Source organism: Mustela erminea, chromosome 16 (genome assembly GCF_009829155.1).
Source record: "Mustela erminea isolate mMusErm1 chromosome 16, mMusErm1.Pri, whole genome shotgun sequence".
In the NCBI taxonomy this organism is placed as follows: domain Eukaryota; kingdom Metazoa; phylum Chordata; class Mammalia; order Carnivora; family Mustelidae; genus Mustela; species Mustela erminea.
The window spans coordinates 68,921,703-68,927,702 of record NC_045629.1 but is presented as its reverse complement, the minus strand read 5'-3'; positions in this window follow the sequence as shown (position 1 = coordinate 68,927,702).

Below are 6,000 nucleotides of genomic sequence, written 5' to 3'. Positions count from 1 at the left end.
TTAACCCACTGAGCCTAATAGTTTACCAGGTTAATTTGTTTTCTATATTGTTTCATTATCTGTGGATAATGGCTATTCCTTTCATTGTTTCCAAACCTTTTTTTTTTTTTTTTTTTTTTACTTCACTGCTAGAACTTCCCACATATGATTTAATAAAAGTAGGAATTCTGAGTATGTTTATCTAGTTGCTGAATTCAAAGGGAGTTTTTCTAACACTTCCCCACTAAAATGATGTTTGTGGTAGGTTTTTACTAGATACATCTTACCGGGTTGAGAAAGCACCTTTCTTCTCTCAATTTGCTAAAAACATCGCCTTTTTTCTTCTTGAAATCAATACCTCACAGGTGGATTGTTGCACATACGCCAATTCCATGCTTGTCCCTTACTCTTAACATACCAGCCTGAGGGATAGATAAAATGGCACACTGTATGCTTTTCTGCTCGAAACCTAGTGATTGCACACCTGAGTCTAAGTGCAAGATACCAAACCTTTGGCCTCTTCCCCTGCTACTAGGTTTGTCCAGCAACCCCCCAGCTCCCTTTACCCGGTCTCATCACATTTCTTGAAGGTCCTTGGACATGCCATGCATGCTTCTACCCGAGAGCCTTTGCCCAGATGGTTTTCTCTCCCTCAACGCTCTTCCCCGGATGTCTACATGGCTCATGTTCTCATTAAGTCTTTGTTTAAATGTCTCCCTCCTCTTGAGGTCTTCTCTGACCAGTTACGGGTGTACTAGAATCCCAGGCCTAGTGTTTCCCATCCTTCTCACCGTGACTTTTTTTTCCCATAGAATTACCATTCTCTAATGTGCATGCTGTTTTGTTTAGTGTCTGTCCCCACTAACTAGAATGTAAGCTCTATGATGTCCAGAATTTTGAATTCACCGATCCACCCTTACAAACTAGCACCCCATTTCCATTTAGTAAATATAAGTGTTGGGTGTGCAAATCAAAGATTATTTACTCTCTAAAAAATATAGTGAGTGGGGTGCTTTAACTCTATGTAAGACATCTGACTCACATGCCATTATCTTTTAGGGTTTTAGTCCTATTTTCTTACTCTCCCATATTAAACATAGTTTTTATTTTTATTCAGAAAAAAATTTTAATCATTTTAACCAATATCTGTGTGCAGCATTCCCCATATTGCAAAAATTCCTTCTGGAGTAATTCTCCTTTATTTGAATTTTGAATGGTTTCTTAGGTGAGTCTAATGATAAACTTAGTAACTTATTTTTGAAAATATCTTTTTCACCTTTGTTGCTGAATGATAGTTTTGCTGGATTCATAATGTAGGCTAACATTTTCTCTAACTATTTTTGTGGTGTAATTGAATTGTTTCTTAAATTCATTATTGATTTGCATTGGATTCCTGTGCCTCTGGACTCCTTTCATCTGTTCTGGGCAATTCTCAAACATTTTCTCTTTGGAATTTACCTCACTTAATCTTTTTACTTTCTGATCCCACCAACTAAAAGGACAGTGAGGGAATACAGGCATTCCTTGGAGATAGTACAGGTCGGTTCCACACCACTGCCATGAAGTGAATACGGTAACATCAAATGAAGTTTTTGGTTTCCCAGTGCATATGTTATGTTTACATTATCCTGGAGATGATTTTTTAATTTAAATTTAATTAGCCAACTTACAGCACATCCATAGTTTCAGATGTAGTGTTCAATAACTTATCAGTTTCGTATAACACCCAGTACTCACCACATCATATGCCCTCCACCAACGAATTACCCCATCCTCCCTGCCCACCTCCCTCCAGCAACTTTGTTTGTTTCCTATGGTGGTTCTTCTCCCTCTCTCATGACTTCCCATTCTGTTTTCCCTCCCTTCCCATAGGGTCCTCTGCCAGGTTTCTTCTATTCCATGTGAGTGAACTATACAGTAATTGTCTTTCTCTGACTTATTTCGCTCTGCAAAGTCCACATCAATGTAAATGGTAAGTATTCATCCTCTGATAGCTGAGTAATATTCCATTGTATAGAATATACCACATCTTCTTTACCCATTCATCTATCGATGGCTATCTTGTCTCTTTCCACAGTTTGGCTATTGTGGACATTGCTCCAATAAACATTGGGGTGCAGGTGACCCTTCAGATCACTTTATTTTAACCTTTGGGTAAATACCCAGTGTGCAATTGCTGGGTTGTAGTGGAGATGATTAAGCACTGTCTAAAAAAAACCAAAGTTGGGCGCCTGGGTGGCTCAGTGGGTTAAGCCTCTGCCTTCAGCTCACGTCATGATCCCAGGGTCCTGGGTTCAAGTTCCACGTTGGGCTCTCTGCTCAGCAGGGAGCCTGCTTCCCCCACCCTGCCATCTGTCTCTCTGCCTACTTGTGATCTCTCTGTCAAATAAAATATTTTTTTTAAAAATGTACATACCTTACTTTTAAAAAAGCTTTGTTGCTAAAAAATGCTAACCATCATCTGAGTTGTCAGTGAGTTGTAACCACTAACCACAGATCACCATCACAAATGTAACAGTGGAAAAGTTTGAAACACTGAATTATCAGAATATGACACAGAGACACAAAGCGGGCAAACGCTGTTGGAAAAATGGTGCCAATAACCTTCTCAATGCAAAGTTGCCACAAACTTCCCATCTGTAAAATATGTTAATTATCTGTGAAACAAAGTGGTGAGCAATAAAATGAGATATGCCTGTACTGCGTACGATAAATGCCCACAAACTCACACGTAATTCAACATACTGAGTCTAAATAAAAATAAACCACTTAATCATCTCATTGAATACAAGGATGGTTCAACATTCGCAAATCAATCAATGTGATACAACAAATTAATATGAGAAGAGAGAAGAACCACATGGTCCTCTCAATTGATGCAGAAAAAGCATTTGACAAAATCCAGCATCTGTTCCTGATTAAAACGCTTCAAAGGGATAGAGGGACCATTCCTGAACCTCATCAAATCTATCTATGAAAGACCCACAGCAAATATCATCCCCAATGGAAAAAAGCTTGCAGCCTTCCTGTTGAGATCAGGAACAAGACAAGGATGCCCACTTTCACCACTCTTGTTCAACGTAGTATTAGAAGTCCTAACAACAGCAATCAGACAACAAAGAGAAATAAAAGGTATCCAAATTGGCAATGAAGAAGTCAAACTCTCTCTATTCACAGATGACATGATTCTTTATATGGAAAACCCAAAAGACTCCACCCAAACTACTAGAACTCATACAGCAATTCAGCAACGTGGCAGGATACAAAGTCAATGTGCAGAAATCAGTGGCTTTCTTATACACTAACAATGAAAATACAGAAAGGGAAATTAGAGAATCGATTCCATTTACTATAGCACCAAGAACCATAAGATACCTGGGAATAAACCTAACAAAAGAGGTAAAGGATCTGTACTTGAGGAACTACAAAACACTCATGAAAGAAATTGAAGAAGACACAAAAAGATGGAAGACCATTACATGCTCTTGGATCGGAAGAATAAACATTGTTAAAATGTCTATACTGCCTAGAGCAATCTATACTTTTAATGCCATTCCGATCAAAATTCCACCGGTATTCTTCAAAGAGCTGGAGCAAATAATCCAAAAATTAGTATGGAACCAGAAGAGACCCCAAATCGCTAAGGAAATGTTGAAAAACAAAAATAAAGCTGGGGGCATCACGTTACCTGATTTCAAGCTTTATTACAAAGCTGTGATCACCAAATACAATGAAAACAAAGACAAAATCCAACATCCATTCATGATAAAGAAAAGGAAAAAGGAGAACACCTCAGTATGTAGAAGGGAACTTCTTTAACCTAATGGCCCCTTATTTAAAATTCTACAGCTAACATCATACTTAATAGCTAGAGACTGAATACTTTTCCCCTGAGATGGGGGAACAAGGCAAGGATGTCTGTTCTCATAACTCCTATTCAATATTATACTGGTAGTTTGGCCAGTGAAATAATGCAAGAGAAAGAACTAAAAGGCATGCAGATTAGAAAGGATAAAATGTCTTATTCAGAGACCACATAATCATCTATGTTGAAAATCTCCAAGAATAAACTATAAATTTCACTAAGTGAGCTTAGCAAAACTGAAACGCACCAGTCATATTTCTATATATAAGCAATGAATAACTTTAACTTGGAATCTTACAAAATTTCTAACAGCACAAAAAAATGAAGACTTATGAAGAAATCTAACAAAATGTGTAGCTTCTGTATGCTGAAACCTACAAAAGTACTCAGCCTCCTCCCCAAGTTATAGAGAGATATTTGTTAGGGTGTCAATTCTCCTGTTTATAGATTCAATATAACTTTGATTTAAATCCCTGCAAAGCTTGTGTATAGATACTGACAAGCCAATTCTAAAATTTATGTGGAAAGGCAAAGGAACTAGAAGAGTTAAAATCAATTCATCGATTCTCAAAAAAAAAAAAAAAAAGTAACAAAGTGGGGAGGCCTCCTGCTATCCAGTTTCAGCGTGGTATTCAAAGGACACACTGATCAAAGGAACAGAAGAGCGGGCCCAGAAACAACACCCACACAAATGTCAACAGGTTTTTTTTCAAACAGCTTTATTGAAGGATAACTTACACATGATAAAATTTGCTTAAGTGTACAATCCAATTATTTTTTGGTGACATTTCCAGCACCCCAAAATGACGTATGCCCATTTGCACTCACTCCCCATCTCCACTTCAGGCAACCACCAGTCCACCTTCTGCCTACAGGTTTATCAACTGATTTTTCATAAAGGTGTAATGACAATGCAATGAGAAGAGTCTTCTCATGAAATGGCATTCTACCAACCGGATGTCCACATGCACGAACACACCTCAACATCAATCTCATCCCATATATTAAAATTAGTTCAACATGTGTCCAAGACCTACACATAAAACTATGAAACTTTCAGAGGAAAACAAAAAATCTGCAGGACCTTGGGTCTGTGATGAGTTTTTTTTTTAGGTACCTGCATCAAAAGTACAGCCCATTAAAAAAAAATAAAGTAGATTTCCATCGAAATCAGAAACTTGGGGCCTCTGCCGAAGCCTCTGCCTTCGGCTCCGGTCATGATCTCAGGGTCCTGGGATCGAGCCCCACATCAGGCTCTCTGCTCAGCAGGGAGCCTGCTTCCTCCTCTCTCTCTGCCTGCCTCTCTGCCTACTTGTGATCTCTGTCAAATAAATAAATAAATAAATCTTTTAAAAAAAAAAAAAAAAAGGGAAGAAGAAATCAGAAACTTTTGTTCCTTAATAGAACTGTTAAGAAAGTGAAGTCTGGGAGAAAATATTTGGAAAACACGCATCTAACAAAGGAGCTGTGTTCAGAATGATTTATGGAACTCTTAAAACTCAGCAATAAAACCCAATTTTTATTTATTTACTTTCAAAATATTTTTATTTACTTATTGGACAGAGAGTGTAGAGCGAGAGAGCGAGCACAAGTTGGTGCTGGAGTTGCAGAGGGAGGAGAAGCAGGCTCCCCACTTAGTGGAGCGGCTCACTGGGATCATGACCTGAGCCAAAGGCAACAGACTGAGCCATCCAGGAACCCCAATAAAGCCCAACTTTTTAAAATATGAACAACAGATCTGAATAGGCACTTCAGCCAAAATATATGAGTAGAAAATAAGCATATGAAAAGACTGATGCTCAACCTCATTTTTCATGAACATTTTCAGCCACAAAGTTACCACTATAAAGAAACTCTGCTTCACTGCTGATGGGATGCAAAATGGCAGTCATTTGAGAAGAAAGTGTGGCAGTTTCTTACAAAGTTAAATATACACTTAGCAAATGAGTCACCAATCCCACAGCAAAACGAATTATGTTTATATTACAGACCTACACGTGACCATTAAAAGATAAACCTTAATACATCCATACAACGAAGTACTCAGCAACACAAAGAATGAGCTATTGATTCATATAACACAAATTTAAAATGCATTCTGCATTGCAAAAAAGGCCAGATTTTTAAAAGCTACGAATTGTATAATCCCACCATTT